Here is a 22944-nt window from a genome sequence, read left to right as displayed (position 1 = left end):
ACATTGACCGGGAATTCACGGTATAATAACTGAACGGGGCTTGTCATCATAAATCGATTATATTTAGGTGTTTTGCAACTTCAGTGTAGTGATTTATTGCAACTTCAGGAACGTTTACTGCATTCTTTTACATTCGAGAGATAACTTATTGATGTGTGATGATGATCACTGAAGCAGCTCCTGTGCTTTCGGTGTGAGAGCGGAACATTTTCCAGCAGCGCCAGCCGTATTATTGGCCAGGCTCGTGACTCCCAACAAATCAGACGGACGATGGGCGGGGCTTAGTCTAGGCCACAGAGCGGTGCGCTCTGACTGAGGTGGCTGGATCAGTGTCAGATCGCGCGTTTAAAAAATAAAATGGTTTTATCGGCAAATCGGTTTTGAAAATGGCCGATGCCGATAACAATAAAAATGCTTAATATCGGCGCCGATAATCGGCCACGCCGATAATCGGTCGACCCCTAATACAGGGTATATTGTTTAGGTGCTGTAACTGTTCATCACTAGTTTTAAGGCTTGACCCATTTTTTAATCATCATTTAGTCTTGCATTTTTGGTATGTTTTTTTAATGCACAAATATTTAATGCATGTAGTGTGTGACTTAATGTGACATAAAAAAACAGATTCTCTAGTAGTTGTATAAAGGAATTCGAAAAATTTTAATTTAAATAGTTTCATATTAAGTATAGCATGTTGAAATTTTTGACTTAGTAGTTGCAGTATTAATTGGAAAAACATTTGTAACCTATAAAGTTGGCATGGTATTTCCATTTTAGCATCAAGAATGTAGGTTAAATATATATGAGTGCATAAGAGAAGGTACAAATATTTTATGTATGTAGTTTGATTTGAGTCAGAAAAAAACAGCATTTATAATAATTATATGAATTAATAAAAAAATGTTTAGATAAGTGTGTCACACTGTTTGTAGTGTGTGCTAGTAAAGTTAACTAGTAGAGTGATTTAATCAGCAGGTAGTAATAGTGGTCAGCAGGTACTTTTGTGAAATCATAAAAAGGTTTTCATGTGTTTGGCTATTTTTTGTGTCATTTTTTATTTTATTTTTTTTAAAGTACAAATATTCTATGCATGCAGTTTAGCGCATAATACAAATCACACAAACTGTATAATAATTTTTTTATTTAATTTGAGAAAAAAAAAGTTTAAATGATTTAGAAAAACAATTTTATTCTGTAAACTTCACACACATCAAGTTCTCTCTTCTTTTTTTTAACATCAATATTTTATTATATGAATGTATAAAGTGATGCTGTGGGTGATGATTATTATTATTATTTTTATACTTGTTTTAATCACCGTTTAGCTATTTTGGAGATCAATAAGCATCCTGCTGTGTGACATCAAGACATGGAATGTCCAAATATTCCATGCATGTAGTATCTCAATTAGTCCGAGCTCATAAAAACAGCAGGTCTTATTATATAAAGAAATTATTTTAGGATGTCACAATATCTCCATTTCTTATAATTTTTAGCTGCAAATCTTTTGCCAAAGAGTCATCTTAGTCAAAAGGTTGAGAATCTGTCCAGTCTTCACCTCCAGAAAAACTGATTTGAAGTTAAAGAATGTCCGGTCTCCGGGCCTGTTGTGTTTCTCACGAGTGAAAGAATAATCAGTGAAATTCTGTTCATTCCCCAGATAACGTATTTCAGCCTCTGGTACTACAACAAACAGAACCAGCAGAGATGGATTGATCTGGAGAAGCCGCTGAAGAAACAGCTCGACAAGTATGGGCTGGAGCCGACCGTTTACTTTGGGGTGGTGTTCTACGTGTCGTCTGTTACACAGTTACAACAAGAGATAACCAGGTTAAGGACGAGAATATGTTTCAAATGATCACTGCAGTGCTACTAGAACACCTTTACTCACTTCCTGTTTTCCGCACAGATATCAGTATTATCTTCAGCTGAAGAAAGATGTTCTGGAGGGGAGGATCCCGTGCTCCATTGAGCAAGCCATTCATTTGGCCAGCTTGGCTGTGCAAGGTATTTTTTTGGATATTATGTTGGGCATACTCTCTTCAGTTGGTTCCATTCCATTGGACATTAAAGGGATAGTTCACCAAAAAATTAAGTGAAAATATGCAGTTAAAGGGGTTATCGGATGCCCATTGTCCACAAGTTGATATGATTCGTCAGGGTCTTAATGAAAATCTGTAACATAGTTTGGTTAAAATTTCTCAATGGTAGTGTAAAACAACACCGTTTTTACTCTGTCAAAAACAGCAACCCGTTTCCTTGCATGTCGCTTTAAATGCAAATGAGCTCTTCTGACCCCGCCCCTCTCTTTCGAGCTGCTCTCTGAGAGACTGTAACTTTAGCCTCATTCATCGTGAAACTTGCTAACAATGCCGGACAGCTCACTCAGGGCGGAGCTGTGATAAAACCAAAGACCCGACGCCACTGTCAATCAACTGTCGTGGGAGGGGCTTGTGCAGAACTACGTCATTCTGCCAAGAATCTGTGAACGGCTTGATATGAGAAAGCGGTTTGGATTTATCGAGATTTAAAAAAAAAAAAAACACTGGGTGGGTTTTTATCATTGTAGGGTGGTTGTGTACACACACTGCCAACACACATTTCAGTTCAAACAACTTGTAAAAGTGAATTTTGCACCTATGAACCCTTTAAAAAGAAAAAATAAAAAAAAAAAAGGATCACTTAAATGGGCTGGGTTGAAAATATTAATTTCTTGATTCTTTCTTAATTCAGTAAACGGATATTGATTTAAAAAAAAAAAAAAAAAATCGATCTTTTAGTTTATGCTTAATTGCAATCAGTTTTTCATCTATGGAAAAACATCAATAAAAAAGCTTAAACGATAAAGTTAAAACTCGTAAGTCAATTAGAAAAATAACTGTAGAGAGGAGCATTTTGCTAAATATGTGCTATATTATATTTCTTTTACTTTTTAACCTGTTCTTTAATATCTATGTATGTTTGTTTGAATAAATCCGCCATGAAAACTGTCACTGTTTAAGTGTCTATAAAAACTGCCTGTGCAATGTAAACAATTTAAATAATATTATATATAATGTAAATTAAGTATTGTGTATAAATCAGTTGTTAATTTATTTTTACACATTCAATATTTTATGTTTGAATAAATGTTTTATGTCAGCCACAGTTTAAGTATTCATTTAAAAATGTGTACACAAATAACTTTAATATTATTGCAATCTACCAACTGACGAAATTATTATGAATCGATACTGACTTAATCATTATTGAATCAATCAGAATCGAATTAGAAGCTTGTGCATCGATCATTTAATCAAATCATGAAATTTGTTGCAATAGCATATTGAAGTCATCATTCAATGAACAGTTTTTTTTTTTTTTCCCTCCGCTCTCAGATCTCTAACATCATGTGGAAGGTGTTTGAGAGACGCAGTTATAAGTTGATGTTGCAAGAGAACATTTGCTTTAACATTCTTAAGATAACGTTCAGCCGGTGTCTGGTTCACGGGTTCAGATACTCCATCATGAAGGTACGGTTTTGTATTTCTACGGGCTGCAAGTCTAGAAAATCAGAGCATCATTTTATCAAGCTGTGCTGCCAGGCTGGAGAATCTCATACGCTGCTGGCAAAGATATATCTGGCTGCACCATGCAGTTACTGGGATGCTGGTTAGCATAGCAGAGGAACTGATGTCACTCACTGTCGCAACCAGATCAAAAAAATACTTCCCGTATTTGCACTGTCAAAAGGCCTTTGTCTTCTCGTGGTTTGTGGTGTTTCGATGAGGCTGGACGCTCAGCGGGAGTTATTTTTGTGCACCAGCATTGCTGTGTAAGGAGGCTTTACGCGATGGTAATGTTTCGGATTGTCGGCATAGCTGTGAACCATTTCTAAACGGGCTGATTAGACATGCTTTTAATTTTGAGCTACTACAGTTACAAAGGCTAAATCGATTCCTTCCATAACAAAATGTCTCGCAGCTCTTCTAAATTTAGATGTGCGATTCTATAAATGCTGTAGATGATTTTGCAGGAGTGTCATCTCACATTTTACATCTTAAATCCAACGTCAAACTCATAAAATCAATGTTAGAATAAATGAAAATAAAAACGACTAAAATAATTTTTTAAATAAAAAATGCATTAATAAAATATTTTGTAAAATAAAATGAAAATAAATGCATAAAAGTATATGCAAGACAAAATAAAAAAAATAAATAACAATTTGTAAAAAAATAAATAAATTAGTAAAATAAAAATAATAAGCTAATTTGTAAAATTCAATAAAAATAATTATGAAATTTGTTACATAATTAAAAAAAATAATAATTTCACTATAAATATGGATTAGAGATCTTAATATGCATCTTCGGATAATGTGTATATATATAGTGCATCTAGTAAAAATAAAAATAAAAATATCACCCCATGAGTCATCCTTTGAGGAATCAATGTCACTGTTTTATTTCGAGGCTTTTTTAACCTCACGCTAAACATAGTTTGTCTGTTGTTTTTTTTAGCTGACCTTGGAGACTTCAATCGATATGACTCCCAGGAATTCCTTCAAAAAATGTGCTTTTTCCAATGGTAAGTAATTATTGAACATTTTATTGTCTATTTTAGGTTTAAGGGGCTGCATTAAAGTCTGTTATTTCAACTCTCTTTCTCTGCTTTTCTCAGCCATGGAATACAGGACGAGAGGGTTGTGGAAGAGGCCACCCAGAAAGTCACCGTCCTCTATCAGAACTACCGGTGAGAGGCTGTAGTCATTGCTGAAATGTGCTTGTTTTCCCATTTGGAAAAGCCTGAAAGATCAGCCATTGTTTATGTGGGGTTCAGTGAGGAGGCTTCGTGATTATCAGATGTGTTCAGATGGTTCCTGTTAGAGGATTTCAAAGGCAGCTGTCAAAACCCTGACGTGAACTATGACCAGACTTTTCAAGGCAACAATAAACGCTCTTGGCTTTCCTGCAAAAGTTCTGTTTTAGAAAGTCTTTCAGATGAGGTTTACATGTGCTCGGCACAAGTTGAGGCTAGGATTTATATTTTGAAATATTTGCCACATTTTGTTTCTGATATAAAATCAAAATGATCTAAATCGCAATGTTTTATTTGGCCTTTATATGTATAAAAATATATATTTTTTTATATATATAAGCCTAATGCATTATGAAAGAAGGGCTAAATTCAGCTCTATTTTAAACCTTAGTAACAAAAATGCAGTTAGATTTTGAATAGTTGATTAAAAAATGTATTAATCGGCATTTCTGCGGCTCTTTTAAAGTCTTATTTCACAGATAAAAGATCTTAAATCAGAGTAAAAAGTATTACATTTTTAGTCATGGCATTAAATGTTGCATGCACTGCAAAAATGAATATTTACTCAGTATCTTTGTCTTTATTTTCTAATACTAATATTCAAACAGCCTTAAATCAATGTCTTGTTTTCTGAAAAACTGAACAAGATTAAATGAGATTACGCATAAAACAAGAGCAAATGTCTGTCAGTGTTGTATGAAAACATGTTTTTCCTTTGAATTACGTTTATTTTTCTTCACATTGGCAGATATTTGTTCTGTTTTAATCATAAACTCATTTCATTTTGATCAATTTCTCAGAAAGCAAGACTTCATATCTTATCTTTTTTCTCTCAGCGTCTTTTTTTTTAAGAATCTTTAGACATTTGTACTGGAAAATAAGACAAAAATACAGAGGAAGAACATCAGTTTTTTGAAGCGTGAACAGAAGGTACATTAAAAGTTATTTCCATGTTCTAGTTAAGCTTTTTCTTATAATGAATTAAACAAATATCTATACTTTACGTAATAGAGTTCTTCATTCTTCATGGCACGTCATGCAGATAAAACCACTTTTTAGTGTCTTGGAAGAAATATTTTTGTTTGAGAAATGCACGATAAGCATGAGGAAGAATCAGCACAGATGAGTCTGATAATGACATCAGATGACAAGTGCATCGTTGAATGTGACCTTTGTGCCGTAGTGTCTCACGTCGGAGCTGTGTGTGTGTGTTTTCTGTTTCCCAGAGGTCTGTCCGCACCGGAGGCGGAGTTACTCTACATGCAGGAGGTGGAGAAGATGGAGGGCTACGGTGAGGAGAGTGTCCAAGCGAAGGTAAAGCAGCAAAGAAAAGCTGTTCTTATGTAATTCAAGTTCCTTTTCATGGGCGGAAGCTCACCATGCAGAGTGCATGCGACTGCTCCGACCGTGTGAAAGTGTGCAATGCAGGGATTTATTATGATTTACTTTAGTAAAGTATTCAGTTTACCTTATAATAGATTCCTGTGATGCATTTGCATAAGTCATCTTCGTCAGATTTGAATAAAATGTAACATTCCATCACTTTTTCACCAATGGATGCTCTGCTAGTGAATGGGTGCCGTCAGAATGAGAGTCCAAACAGCTGATTAAAAACATCGCAATAATCCACAGCAACTCCAGTCCATCAGTTAACATCTGGAGAAGACAAAAGCTGTGTGTTTGTAGCAACAAATCCAGTCCTCTTACCATAATAGTGCCTTTTCTATTGAAAAAGTCATCTGGCCTGAATCAGAAGAGAAATTTGCACCATTTAGCATCCAAAACAGCTCTTTTGAAGTGAGAGACAACAGGGGATGGACTTTTTTCTATGGAGGAAGTGTTATGAATTATTGACTAGTTTTTGGCAGAAGAAACAGTGGTTTAAAAGTTGTTGGACTTTCATTCTGGGTGGCACCCATTCACTGCATAGGATTCATTACTTAATTATTAATTATTTTAAGACACTGAGAGCCTTTTTAAATAATAATATTTCACGATACTATATTTTAAGAATTTTCTTCCTTGTGTCTAAAACAGGATGCTCAGAGCACAGACGTGATCATCGGCTCTTGTCTGGACGGGATTTTTGTCAAGCACAAAAATGGGAAAGCGCCTCTCATTTTTAGGATGTGTGCATTCACCTTTTTGTGTGTTTTTTGCGTTCATTCATTAAGGCTGGTGAGCTATATAAAGTAAATTGACACATTTATGATGTTTAGCAATCCTAAGTTGTTGTTTTTTTTTTTTTTGCGCTGATATTCATTCGGCTATTACACTTCCTAAAGACATATGCATCAGTCAGCAACGTTTTAGGGAGGCTCTGCATGGCAGATTACAGTGTTTTAATAAAATACTAATCACAATGTTGCAGCATTTGAAATTAATATGATTATTCTTTGTGTTATATATTAGTGAAACTGAAAAGTGTGCAAAACATGCATTAAAATTTAGTTTCCTCCTATTGGGCAAAAATTCACCCTTCCTCAGAGCAAGAATAATCAATATAGATATTGTCCTAAAAGACAAAGGCTGTTTATCGTCCAGTGTATCGTGTTTTTAGGTTGTGTTTTGTTCGTCACGTGTCTGACTCGAGCTCTTAATTGTTTCTGCAGTTGGAATGACATTAATAATGAAATGACTCATAATATTAAGTCTTTTCTTTGCTCTGGCTCTAGGAGCTCGCCAACAAAGAAGATAACAATCCAGTTCCAGACCGTAAGTTAGATGCTTCAGATGCTTTTCTTCCTAAAATAGCCAAAAGACTTAAGTTGTATGTCCATTCTTAGAAGTGAATAGATTTGTAGCTGGCCTCTAAAGAACGCCACTCTCATTTAGGCCCGAAACACACAGTCCTGGCCTGATTTGATTCAGTAAAAATGTTCTGGCTTTGTTTCAGGAGGACAATGGAGACGTCTAAAATACGTATGCAGAATGTGGCTGGCCGCGGCACAAGTTTTACAAAATTAACAAACAGCCTCCGTCTGTAAGTTTATGTGTGTGTGTGTGTGTGTTTTGTTAGAGATGCACTCATTTTGGTCAATACAATATGAACAAATCTATAGCCTCTTACAGATGCTGGTCATCTTGTCCTTTTATTTTCCCCTAAAAAAAAAAAACATTTTTAATGCTGTGACTAAACGTTCAGGTCATTAGTGGATTGGATCTTGTGGTTAGATGTGTAACAGGAATTACATTATATGTACAGTGAAAAAAATTTTCAGTGAAAATGTTCATAATTTTTAGCAAATAACTTCTAATAAAATTTTGGGATCTGTATGATTATAAGTGTTTTTCTCTTCTCACCAAGGCTGGATTTATTTGATCAAAAATACAGTAAAAACAATTAAATATTAAAATTTCAAATAACTATTTTCTATATGAATATATTTCATTTTTAGTTAAATGTATTTCTGTGATCAAAGCTGTATTTTCAGTGTCTCAGGATCCTTTAGAAATCATTCTAAAATATTTCCTATCATTGTTAAAAACTGTTAATTTTAATTCATACTTTTGTGGAAACGTCTCTTTATGAATATTTATTTTATTTTATTTGTTTTGCAATATTATATCTGTACTTTTGATCAATTTCAATTCAAATCCTTGCTGAAAAAAAGTACGTTAAAAACACTAAACAAAATTGCTGATTATTTTACGTTTAATCAGAAATTGGTCTGATTAAAATCATTGGCTGCTTCATCAGTGCGGGTCTGTAGTTTTGTGTCTCCTCCTTCATCGCTATCCATTCTACTGTCTCAGAGAGCTGTCTGATGGCCCAAACTCTGAGGGCTACCAGAGGTCCTAATTTTCCTTTCCCTCTCTTTATTTTCCTCGTTTTCCAAACCTCTCTCGTCGTCCCTCTGTTCCTGCTGGACAAGGGGTGAGCCTGTTCCACTGCCACGAGGGCATCCCCCGTTGCTCCTTACCTCTTTTACCCTGCACTGTTCAGAGCTTCTCATGGGCTACAGAGTGACAGAACCCCCACTCCTGCTCTTCTCTAGCTCTAGTAAGGAATGGCATGACAAACATTGCTCGGGTCATATGCACACACCCACAATTTCACTGCTAAATTTAAAAAAATATATATATATATTATTTTTTTCCCTAAATCAAAATGCAGCAGAACTTTTGGATCAGTTACTATTTTATTTATTTTATTTATATTTTATGCTTAGATTTTATTATTTTTTTTATTTTTTTTATTTATATTTTATTTTAGAGATCACAAGATAATTTTATAGACCATAAATCAACTACTACTGTTTTCAAATAAACTATTTACCATTTTACAATAATTCCCCCCATTACAGCATCATAGATTAGTTTAAAATTAAGTTTACTGGTGAGGTAAAATGTGGGTAAAATGCAAACCCTATTTTCATAATGTCAGAGCATCAATGCAAATATTTTTTGAAAGATCTCTTTCGTCTCTCTTCTGCTCACCAAGGCTGCATTTTTTTTTGATCAAAATAAAACGTAACAAATTGTTATATTGTGAAATATTACAATTTAAAAATAACTTTTTTCTTTTTGTTTTTTTTAGGATCATTAATTAAGTATTTTATTTTTATTTTTAGTTGGGACTAACTACAACGTAGTCAACTGCAAATCAAATGCTATAATCTTCTATATATATAGTATAATTGTATGTGTGGTGTCTGTAAGTTGTCATGAAAAGTTAAATGCCGTGCAAAATGCAAACCACTGACCTTGTACTGTGATTATCACTAGTGCATGTGACAAAATAAAAACATTGACTTCATTATCTTTCTGGTTTATTTCACAGTTGTTGTTTTGTTTTATAATTTTATTACAGACAAATAACGCAGCCAGCTCCTGTGACACAGTGAGGCGCCGGTCCTCGACGAGAATGTCTCTGGTCAGAGCATTTATACAGTTGTTTCAATGACTATACAAAACAGAAAATGGTTTTAAAATTGGGTTATTACAGAGGAGCCAAAATACTGCAAAGTGTCAGCTTCCTGTGTAAAACAAAACACTCATGTTAGTCTGATAGAGACAACTGAAGACCGCTCTCGGCGACCCTAGAGATTTCCCTCTTGGTCAGACATTATACCAGTTATTCATGACGTCATACAGAACACCAAACAACAGTTTTGCTAAATGGAGCTTGTATCGAGTGGGAACGTTTCTGGACGTTTGATCGGCTCTGCGTGATCAACTCACCTCATCGTTGTTTTTTTGTGATGTGCTTACTTTACGTGTGACTTGTACTTGCTCTCTGACACCCTAAACTAGCTCTCACAACACTTATTAAGGGCAAACAAAAAGAAGAACAGCCAGCGAGGGCAAAATGACAAATAAAAATAGGACAAAGAAAAAGCATCCTTACTAAAATGGGAAATCCTAATAAATTTTCATGAATAAAGCAATAAACAAACATCATTGCCCCAAAAAGCATTTTAAACCAAACCAACATTACACTGAACCATTTTAAATGCTTTACAAGGTCCCCCGCCCCTCCTTTCTCCCCCGCACCCCCCCCCCCTTCCCCCCTTCCATCCACCCCCCCCCCCCCCTCCCTCCCCTTTTTTCCCCTACCCTTCGCTATCTATCCTTTTGAAACCTCCCACCCACACCAACCTCCATGGGTTGTTTTTCTCTTCTAATGTGGTTGGGTTTTGCAAACTTTGACATCACTCAGCACCACACAAGTCTAAAGTGCAACGCACCTCTCCCGGTCTTAAATCAACAAAATCACTTATGTTATTAAGTTTTCATCAATGTAATGTATCTGTTTGTTGTTGCCTGTTTTTTATTCTTGGACTTGCAAAGCCACGACACAAACCGCAGAGAAAACATGACTGGCCCCCTCCGAATTTAATTTTACAGAGTTAATAGGTTCAACAGTCATTTTGTTTCAAATACTTTATGATAACAGCAACACACTACTTACATGATTCCTCCCCACCAACCGATTTTAACACCACACTAGAACCATCTCACACGCCTTCGCAAACGGGGGATACTCCATCTGGTTTTTTTTTTCATTTTATGGTCATTCTTACTGACAAAACAAATGTCTTAAGTGATTTTGGCATTAAACCATTCTTAAATCAAGATAAAAACAAAATGACAGAATTTTGTGAGACAAAAAAAATATTTCAAGGTGTGGGTTTTAGAGACAACTTACTTCAGCAACCTTTTTAGAAACCTTTAAATATCAATATCTAAACTTTTTAAATCACACAAAAATAACTTAACTTATCTTAGTTGTCCCCTCCAATGGTAACAATGTCATTACTATCTTGACTTTAAGAGTGATTATCTACTTCTGTACCTTGAAACCCACAGACAAAATTTCAAAAAAGTCATGTTTCTTCGTTCGTCTTATTTAATACCGTACACATATTTCATTTTAAAAAAAAAATACACGTTATAGATTATACAGACTTTAACCTTTATTTTCAGCTGATTTACAAAAAAAAATAAGTTTAATGCAATTGGTCCTGGGACAAAAGAAGACAAATATAATGAGAAAATCATTCTTGTATTTATATTTTATTATTTTGGGATGTAACCAATTCATATTATTCATTAAATAAATCTTATAATAATAAAGGTAAAATTTAAATTAAAACGTACATCAAATACTGCAATCTCTTTTAATAAATATTTAAGCTTAAAATATAGACAGTGTGAGTGAAAATAATTTTTTTTGTGAAAAATAACCTATGGAATTTTATTATATTTTTCGATATTTAAATTTCTTAAGATACATTTTTAGTCAGTAAATCAAAAGCCTATAAATATTACACTTTACAATATTTTTGCATCATAATGATTAGTGGGTCTGAATCGATATTGGGGTTTTTTGACAGCCGATGCCGAGCATCTTGGCCGATGTAAAGTCAAGTTTATAATTGTATTTATTTTAATTCATATTTAAGAAATGTTAAATAATTTGAAAATGGATTAAAAAATAAATTTGTATAAAAAATAAACATACTTATACTTTAGATGGTATTTTCCACAAATAAATAAATATTTAATACAAATTATAATTAAAAAGGAAGTAAACTGTAACCAACAGAGCACTACAGTATTCTGGGAGGTTTGTGTGCTTTTCTATGAATCATATTAAAGTCACGCAGAGAACACAACGATCATACAGGTCACATGCACACTTCACAGGATCTCACAGCTGGATTTCATACAAAGTTTGCAAGGTGTGTGAAATTAAATTTTCATTAGATTAGTTTAAATTATGTAAATGCATATTTTGTTGAAATGCTGATAGGCAAACCAGAAAGTATTATGATGTTCTGGCTTCTTCTATTGCAATAATATAAACGCATTGTTATAATACTTCTTTGTTGGCTACATTTTTAATTGTTTAACAGTTCTATCGGGATTATTAGATAGACTTCATCCGTGATAGACAGAACTGTTAATGACGACGGCGCAAAAAGATGGAGAATGTGAGACTCAGGTGTTCAGGAGCTGTCGCCTTGCAGCCAGCCATCGCAAATCAAGGTCCCCGCCCTAACACCCCGGCCCAACAGGTCCTATCGGCCGATAATCGATATTTGAAAAATGAAATATCGGGCCGATATATCGGCCTTTCTGATGTTTCAGGCGCGACCACCAATAATGATTTTTGACTTGTAACGACTGTGATTTTGCTTCGAGCCGTTAGTGTATCCTGATTTAAAAGAAAAGTTTAGATATTTTGTACTGGAAAAAAGAAAGTGTAGATAATATAAACGACAAAAATAATAAACAAGAACTGACGCAGCTCTCTTGAATTCTCTATGGATAATCTTTACATCAACAACCAGAATGGTTTCTACTACCATTCCCAGACCAGTCTGGACCGCTCCAAGACGAAAGTATAAACGCTAAGGATCCGGTAACGGCAGCTTACAGCTTCAGAGCACCAGCTCCCTCAACAACCCGCAGCACACCCGCTACCTGCAGCCCTCGCCATGTCGCCCAACCCCAGCATCACAGGAAGTGACCTCATGCTGCCCGGACCACGCGGCCTTCCCACCGCACAGCGCTTCCTGATCCCGCCGGCCTGGACCGCTACCACGCCTGATTACGTAGGACCACCATGAGGCAGAAGAACCTCGGATGATCCGCGGGCGGAGCTTCCAGAGCCACTCCATGAGGAACCTCAACATCGGCAACTCAGACGCTTACAGCCGACCGGACCCGCCAGTGCACAGAAAGCCGGAGATCCATGGAAAGCACAGCACCCAGGGCCAGTACCCCTTCCACCTCAACTACAGCTTCCACAGCCCTCCCCTGCACTCCTATCCCACCGAGATTCGACCTGGCCGCGGGCTTCAGCCAGCCCCCGAAGCCTCACCAACGCCCAGTTCCAGCAGGCGCAGGAATATCCTCCTACCAACATCATCAGGAATCAGGTTTATTGGTCACCGCCAGATCCCTACCCCTCACCCCTCGACCCGCCAACAGCACCGGACCTGTCCCGGCCATCTCTACGGCCAGCAGCAGCAACAACCGATCTGATCACGCCGCCGGGCCCATCACTGGTGCAGACCTTCCAGGAGGACAGCTCGCCCGCGGGCGACTCGCTGCAGGAAGTGATGCAACCGCCTATCATGACCGCGGCCTCACATGCACAAGCCGCTAACCTATCGAGATCACCGCCTGTCATACGCCCCGGCGAGAACATGAGGCTGAAGGAGAGGAAGGTGAGTCGCTTCGATGTTGATGTGTCCTTCGGTGCAGGGTAGGATGTAACGATTAACCGCAGTCGAGAAAATCGATTCAAACCGGGCTTGAGATGCCAAACAAATCAGGATTCAATTGATCCTTTTTACTCAAAGATTCAGTCTAATAAAGTGCATTTAGAATGATCACAAAATTCTAGATATGGTACATTTATATCATTGCATGTAGTTAATCAATTGCACATCGAAAGAGCTGTTCTCCAAAATAACCATGATCACAATTGTAATATTTATTTTTACAACAGTTCAATAAGCAAGAAGATACTTAAGAGACGTTACGCTTTTAGGACAACATATTGCCTGTTTTTGCTTTCTTTCTGCACACATATCTAATATATATAAATAAGAATGCTTATAATTAAGTAATTATGTATTATAAACAATTTTTAAGAACGTTTATTGATTTAATTTTTTATTTATTGACATTTCTGCATCAACTATCCAGGCATCCGCATCTTCGGCTGAAACCCCGTCCCTGTTGCCCAGGCGATGCCGCCACAGCATCCGGCAGGTTCGACATTAACGCCGTCCTGGAGGTTACGGCCTCGAGGATGCTGTCATCAAGGAGGATGTCATCTACGGCCACAAAAATCTCTGTCCGACGCCACGATGCTGGTGCATAGCATGCAGGAGGAGGAGTTCGAAGACTACAGCGGCCGACACACACCCCAGTCTCAGGATGCAGTGGCGCCCCGAAGCATCACATGACGCCATGGGACGCGCCCCTCGAGATCTGCCCGCTTATCCCTTCAGCCATGCATGGAGACGGTCCTGACGGGCCTCTCTGGCTGCACTCACAGCCCCATCCCATCATCCGCAAAACCAGAGGACATGGGGTAAGCTGCCGCATTTCCGGGCGCAGGAGCTCTGATTACATGGTGCCCCTCGGTATCAGAGGGCCATCTGAGCGACAGGGGCGCTTGAGACAGAAGAAAGATGCCTTTAAGAGACCCGCTCTCGACGCGCCACCCGCCAGAAGGAACATCGATGGTCTTCACCAGCGCAAGTTCACCTGAAAATCAGAACTGAATCAGAATCAGTTAGATGTGCATTTGGGAATGGAACATACAATAGGTTTAGGTGTATTTGCACATTCACATAATGTTAAAAGCTTCAGAGTTTGAACGCTTTAAAATATAAAGACAGAAATATTATTGTAAGGTGTAAAATTACATTAATATAAATACTTTTTTTTATTAAATAAAAATATAATTATAAAATTATTTTATATTAGACCGTAGAATTGTAATTTGCAAAAGTAATACAGTATGTATTCAGTATTTTTTTATAAATATTTAAAAATAATAATTATTATTATTATTTTTATATTTTGGACTGCACTTTTAAGTCCAGCTACAAAGTCAAAATAAAGCTAATTTAAAAATATTAATAATGCTTCTCTTAAAGATCAGAATTGAATCAGAACCATGAAAAAATACTGAAAAAATTATAAGACAAAATGTTAGACATGAATATTGTGATCGGTAGTGTAAAATAAATTATTCTAATAAATATTTTATTAAATAAATTCTAAAATTATTTATTTAACAGTAGAATTGTAACAAAAGTAATATATATTCAGCATTTTTATAATAAAAAAAAGTTTAAATGTTTTATCTAGATACATGTATGTCATGTGACCATTAACCAGCTTCAGAAGGGGGGTGGGGTGTAATTGGATATGTGACACATAGCAATGTTGGAAATATTTCTGTTTTAAACCATAATAAGCCAATGGATATCACTAATACCCAGCAACATGCAAAACTTTTGGCGCTAAGAGCGATGATGCAGGAGCGCCTTATCTCCGGCCAGTTCACTGCAGAAAGTGAAACTAAAAACAGAATGACGGAGCTTTCGGCATCTGATGCCACATTTTCTCAGAGACAACAAGAGACGGATTTACTTCAACACATGCTGATAACTGTATATAGCTAACTGTTTCAATTTATTCCCTTAATATTTCTCTTATGCCCTGTAGTAGACTTGTGCCGGTATTCGGTAATGCGATATATCGCGGTAATGAATATACACGATATTGTTATCGTGGGCACTTCCAAATACCGAGAATAATTATATATTACAAATTATTCAGAATTTGAATTGCATTTTTAAGAATACTTCCTTTACCATCAACTGGTCAAAATGCAACAACATCGTTTCTATGCTGCTTTTAAGGACCCGTGGTGAACTCTGATGTAAAACAAGCAAGCATGCACGGAAGCAAGCATGGAGGAACATCGAGAGACGCGCTGAATGAAAAAGCACATTCACTCTCTATGACAGCAGATGGCGCGTTAAACTGCAGAAACTGCAGCCGCATTACCCTGAGGAAACCCCATAAATAAAAGCATCTGCTACTTTCTAAACATTTAAATAATATAAAATAATATTTATATATTTCCATATTTTTTTTTCTATTTTAATCTGGACTATAACATGTCCTAGATATTGTTTGAAAGTGTTTTGATTTCTTTATTGATCATTAACACTTACATTAGGGGCTTCATTAAACTGCCACGAAAAGTTCTTCTGAACATTCATTAATCTTAGGTATTCCAATATTTAATAACACATTGTTAAAATCGAAAGTTGCAACTGTGTTATTTAATGAGCTATCATGAGCTAAGACTTTTAACAAAGATTAGTACCTTCTGTAGCGAATGTTAGCTATTGCTCATTGTGAATGTTAATGCATTAACTAAGGTTAACATAATGAGGTCTTATTGTAAAGTGATACCTATGGGTCTTTAAAGTTCTTTTGCACTTTAATCGGTGTAAAATTTTTAACTTTAAATATATTTTTGTATTGCTTTATTGTATTTAATTGTTCAGTTATTTTTGTTATAAGAAAAAACCTGTTATACTGTATTATGACCACTTTTTTTAAAACTTAATTTCAATAACTTAACATAAAGGCATGTTGTGTGTCACAGCAGTTAAATCAGTGTCTATCGTGATAAAACCATAATATCATACCTATATAATGAGATTGGAAAGTTTAGAGAAATGCTCAATAAATGCACTGTAACTAAACCCATTATGTTTTAGCCGACTACATTTACTGTAGATTTAGTCAGACTAAAGTATTATGACTTTAGTCGACTCAAACTAGACTAAACATTGCTGTTAGTTCGTTTGAGATGCTTTGTTGAGAACATTATATATTTTAACTCACTTTAAGCTCTTTTATTTTCCAAATGTAATAGGATTAGTCCAACAAATCATTTGGTTTGTAATGCGTACCGAACTGAAAGCCTCGTTCCGAATGGTTCAATATGAATACGTGTATCGTTACACCCCTAATATATACAAATATATCTAAACATATGACAAGAACACAAAAATATACTAACTTTAAAATGAAAATATTAATTATAGTATTATTAAATATCAATAATTATGCTATTATTTAAATAACACTGATTCCTGTCACCCTGTCCGGGTCTGTAGTAATTTGAGTTTTGGTATTAATGCATTAAATCAAAGTTTGTTTCTCCCCAGTTATTTATATTAATATGTAATGCACTGTGTTCTCAACGCACTTAGTTCTTTATTTAAAATAACCTCAAAATAAGATTTCAGTAATTTACTTGTGGAGCATAAAAAAAAGATGTTTAGCAGAATGTCCATGCTGCTCTTGTATTAATAAGTTTCTATAATAACTCATTCACAGATATAGAAAGGAACAGTTCCGGCTCGGTTGTTAAAAGGAAATGCAAACTGATTCTTGTTTGCTCATCATCTAGCTGGTGTGGCTTTTATTTTTTTTTTCGCTGCTGCACGTCGAGGAGGTTTTTGTACGCTTGGGTGAGGCTGAACACTTGACTGTATCTGTGTGATGTGAAGAATGCTGCTCAACAGGCCGTCAGACCCGAACGGCTGCATTCTGCTGCTCTTCTCCACTGAGTCTCTCAGACGCCGATCCTCAGACTCTGTTTCTCTCTCTGTCTCTCGCTCTCTCCGATCACTTGCGCTGGATGAAGGGTATGAAGAAAGACGCTCCGGGTCAAGAAGGTGGGCCTCCTTGAAGATGGCGGCTCTCAATGGTCTGCCTGTCCAAATGCCTCTAGCACGATGAAGCGGAAGGACGGACCGGAGAACACGTCTAAAAGAGAGCGGGTGAGTACGCGTCACTTTGACTACTGGTGGTGAAATGGTAGTTAGTGGTCGACTGAGTTTTTAAAAAAAAAAAAAAAAAATATATATATATAATATATATATATATATATATTTAAAATTTAATTTAAAATATATAATATATATATATATATATATATATATATATATATATATATATCATTATTTATTTATTTATTATTTATTTATTTAAATGGTTGATGGTGGTGAGCTTGAATCTGCACAAGTTTGATATTAATAATCTTCTCATTTTAATACAATTTTTAAGGGATGAGTCATTTATAAATAGCTATTATTAATCGTTATTTTGTAAATGTTGTGATTTGTAATTAATAATTAAAACTTTATAGTGAAGTCGCAGCAAAAATACACAAAGCGTATATATATAGTTTATATTTATATATGTGTGTTGTAGTGTTCGTGTCGTGTGTGGTGTGTACACATTAATGAAAACATTTAAAGTTTAATTAATGTGTAAAACATTATTCTGATTATGATCGTTTAGTTCACTAGAGAAATCAAGTCATAGAGAATTGAGCATTCCGAATATTAGGACGATGATTATTCTTATATTTAGTATGTTTTAAATAAATCTGTTGAAACATGTTATGACAGCCACGTGTAACTGATATATATGTGAACAAATAGAAAAATCTTAGCCTTTATAAGTTTTAATTTAAAACTGCATTTTGTGCAATGGACATGTTTGCATACTTTTACTGCTTTTTTTTTTGTTGAGTTGAGTTGGGTTGGGTTTTTATTTATTATATTTAAAAATAAATAGTAATTCGATTTAAGTTTGGGTTAAGTTTTTAATTGTACACTAACAATGTAGCGGCTCCATATAGTGTTAAAGCATAAGTGAGATAGATTGTATCACTAAGAATATTCACCCTGCTTACGAAACAATAACGTTAAAACGAGGTATGTGCCGAACCGTCATATTTGATGTACCGTTACACCCCTAATGTATAGAGTTTTTATTATTAATCAATCAATCTATCAAAAACTATGATGTAAAACATTAGTTTAATGATCATCATCAAGCAGCAGCTCTGTTGAGGGCCGATTGCCATTAATGAGGTGCAGCAACTACAAAACTTATTTGACACTTTAGGTGGAGAGATATTGAGACATAGCCGTGAATTTTACTCAAACACATCTGCATCACTGTTAGTCGTGCTGTAGGGGTTCTGTATGAGCAGAGCCTCACGGTCTGTGTGTCTCCTGCAGTGTAAGATACTGGAGCAGCGCATGGAGCAGGGGATGGTGTTCACCGAGTACGAGCAGGTGCCCAAGCAAGCGGCCCAACCTGTGAGTGCAGCATCGCTCTGATGCCCGACGAACCAGCCGACAGGAACCGCTCCCAAGGAGCGTCCTGCCCCTACGGACGGACACGAGTGTGGAGCTGGTGCCCACCAAAGGAGAACAAAACACGGGCTACATCAAACGCCTCACAACATCAGGGTGAGCTGTAGACTACCTTACAATATCCATTGATTCTTCAGATCTTTGTATTAATATTTAGTATTAAGGAGAGACTCAGAAGTGCTGAAAACCCTGCTGTTATATAAGACCTTTTATAATCAGGAAATATTATGGTATGTATTATATTACATTATTAGTATTATTATTAATAAGAATATTATTAATATTCTGCCCCAAAACTCACACGTGCAGATACAAATCCGTAATCTTAGAATACAAGTAATCTTGTCAAGTTTATAATAATAATAATAATAACTAATCATTGATTTATTAATTATTAATAACGTTTATAATAATAATAATTATATTATTATAATTTATGTATGGATTATGCCCTAAAAACGTAGTATAATGTAGTTTTATTGATAGTAGTTGTTATAGTCCTTTATAAATTTGTTATGATTTTTAACCGTTAAAACTAGAATATAAAAAATAATATATAATGTAATGTAATGTAATGTAATGTAATTTAAATACTTATTTAATTATTTGGGAGAAATAAAATGAGATAATCTATTAAAAATTATTATTATTATTATATTATTATTATTATTATTATTAAAATACATTGAACTAGAACATAATAAAGCAAAAGTGAAAATAATGATACTAATATAATATAATAATATAATTATAAAATATATAAAATAATAAATATTTAAAAGTTAAACAAATATTTATCATAGAGATCTGACAAAAAATTTGCATAACTTTTCAGAATAGACTTCTAATTAAAACTGTTGAATTTCACGTAATTAGGTAAGCCACATGTGCCTTAGGGGATCCTAAAGAAGCATGCAAAATATTATGGAAATTCAGGCATATAATAGTTCATAGAAGTAAATATGTAGTAAATATAAATAGATAGGATATATGTTTGTTTTTGTTTTTCTGATTTAGGTTTCATTCAGGCTTGCTCAATTGCACATAATTGATTTTTTATGCATGAACTTCAAAGTCTTAAAGTGCTTGAAACAACAAAAATGGCTGATTGCAGCTTATGTTTGTGCTGTTTTCAGTACAGATTAAACTTCTTTCAGATTGTGTTTCTGCTGCCTCTGTTGATATCAGGTTACAGCGTCAGAGGTAAAGAGTGGAGTTACCATCGCGTACTCAGGGTCCGCTCTCCAGCACCTGCCACGACTTCTGGCAGATGGTTTGAGGAACAAGGAGTCTCCATCATCGCAATGGGTTACAGCGTGAGGGACGGTGGAAAATCAACACAATCTGAGGATCTGGGTGGGTGTTATATACAGTGGACTCTCTTTAATCTGATGTATAAGTCTTTGCATTTCATCGGACCGGCTTGCGTTGGGTAACGGTCCTACAGGAAGGGGGTCAGTGAAAGAGTTTCCGCTATGGGCCCTATGGGCTCTGTCACAACACTGTTAGCATACGGGAGTTTAAGATCACCCGCGTCTTCCGCACGGACTCTGGGTTGCTACGCCACAACGGTGCCGGAAGATCAAAACACCGCTGACGGACAGGAGAGAACCGGCTGGCACCGCAGTACACAGACTGGCCCGACCACGGCTGCCCGGAGGACTTTAAAGGCTTTCTCTGTAAGTACAGCACAGATACAGGCCTTTCATACTGCTTATGGCTCTTCAGACATCACAGATGGCGTAAGATCTGTTGTGAAAAATACAGACATAAGTGTCTGGACAAACTCTACTGGTTTTGTAACCCAGAAAAAGAAAAGTGAAAGTATTCTCTCTTTAACATGTTACTGTAAGAGTGATTTTGCATTAGTATATGCAATGCATATTTAATTAGCATATTATAAATTATTTTTTTAATGCAAAATTATTATATTAAAGAAAAATTCATCCTAATACATGCATATATAGTACTGTTTTTTTTTCTTAAATCAAATTGTATATAGTTGTTTAAATATACATATTTATGCACGATGTAGTTAACTTATATAAACTTTAGCATTTTTTAATATGTATATGTTTGTATATAATGTATTTTATATATGCAGTTTGTAATTACAGCTAAATATGTGTATACACAAAATAACTTTTGGTCTGTTCTGTACTGTGTGTATATATCATATATATATATATATATATATATATATATATATATATATATATATATATATATATATATATATATATATATATATATATAAATATATATATATATAATACAGTACAGAACAGACCAAAAGTTTGTAAACATTACTATTTTTAATGTTTTTGAAAGAAGTTTCTTCTGCTCATCAAGCCTGCATTTATTTGATTAAAAATACAGAAAAAAAATGTAATATTGTGATATATTATTACAATTTAAAATAATTGTTTTTAAATTTATTATACTTTAAATGATCATTTATTTCTGTGATGCAAAGCTGAATTTTTTAGGATCATTATCACATGATCCTTTTAGAAAAGTCATTCTAATATGATGATTCATTATCAAAGTTGGAAAACAGTTCTGCTGCTTAATATTTTTTCAGAACATGTGATACTTTTTTAGGATACTTGGATGAATAAAAAGTAAAAAAAAAAAGCTATGTTTTTAAAATATAAATATTTTGTAATAACAATATACACTACTGGTCAGTAATTTGGGGTCAGTAATTTTTTTTCTTTCTTTTTTTTAAATAGAATCAATACTTTTTATTCAGCAAGGATGTGGTTAAATTGATAAAAAGTGATAGTAAAGAAAATATATTATTAGAATATATATTATTAGAATTTTTTTTTTTAAATTTTGAATAAATGCAGTTCTTTTTAACCTTTTATTCATCAAATATATTAGACAGCAGAACTGTTTCCAACACTCATAATAAATCAGAATATTAGAATGATTTCTAAATGATCATGTGATAGACTGGATGTTACATGTGACACTGAAGGCTGGAGTAATGATGCTGAAAATTCAGCTTTGCATCACAGGAATAAATTATTTTTTAAAAAGTATATTCAAATAGAAAACTATTATTTTAAGTTGTAATAATATTTCACAATATACTGTTTTTAATGTATTTTTGATAAAATAAATGCAGCCTTGAATGAGCAGAAGAGACTTCTTTCCAAAACATTAATAATAGTAATGTTTCCAAACTTTTAGTCTGTACTGTGGTAAATATATATATATATGTATATATATATATATAATATATATATATATATATATATATATATAATATATATATATATATATATATATATATCTATATATAATGCCACAATTCAAAATAAAAAATTGTGTATAGTTTTCTTAAAAAAGTTTATTTTCTATATGCAAAAATTATTTAAAAATGCAGTATGTAATTACAGCTATATATCTGTGTGTATTCAGAAAAATAAATGCATAACACTTAACATTTTTAAATAAGCAGTATGTAGTTACAGCTCTTTCTTGACACAGTGCCTACAAGTCATGTCATAATCTTATTGCATTATTTTTTTTTTTTTGTCCTTCTGATTTTGGAGTAAAGCATGACTGGTTAACTTTGCTATTCAGCACCATTATGATAATTCAAAGAAACAATATTTAGATGATTTTCATATCATGCTGACTCTAAGCTTCTAGAAGAGTATTCTTGCGGGTGTCCCTCAGCGAGGCCTCTTTCTGTTGTGCAGCTTCGTGTTTCCTCGCCTGGCGTGGCTCTCGCAAGCGCTATATTTCGGTGGCGCAGCGGACTTGGAGGGAGATTCCGTCCAGTTATGACGGCGACACACCAAACAGCTCCAGCGATCCAAAGAGACACAAAACCTGCACGTCCTGGGGCACTGCCAGCGCCGGGGTGGGGCGCAATGGTGTGGATCATCCTGTATGA

General features: G+C 34.8%; 1 pseudogene; it reads left to right on the top strand.

Moving 5' to 3' along the window:
* Nucleotides 1–22944, top strand: part of LOC122140231 — a 28938-nt pseudogene extending 5994 nt beyond the window's left edge.

Source organism: Cyprinus carpio, chromosome B17, assembly GCF_018340385.1.
Source record: "Cyprinus carpio isolate SPL01 chromosome B17, ASM1834038v1, whole genome shotgun sequence".
NCBI classification, from domain to species: domain Eukaryota; kingdom Metazoa; phylum Chordata; class Actinopteri; order Cypriniformes; family Cyprinidae; genus Cyprinus; species Cyprinus carpio.
Note: the sequence above shows the minus strand (reverse complement) of the source record. Positions and strands in the feature narration are given on the sequence as shown.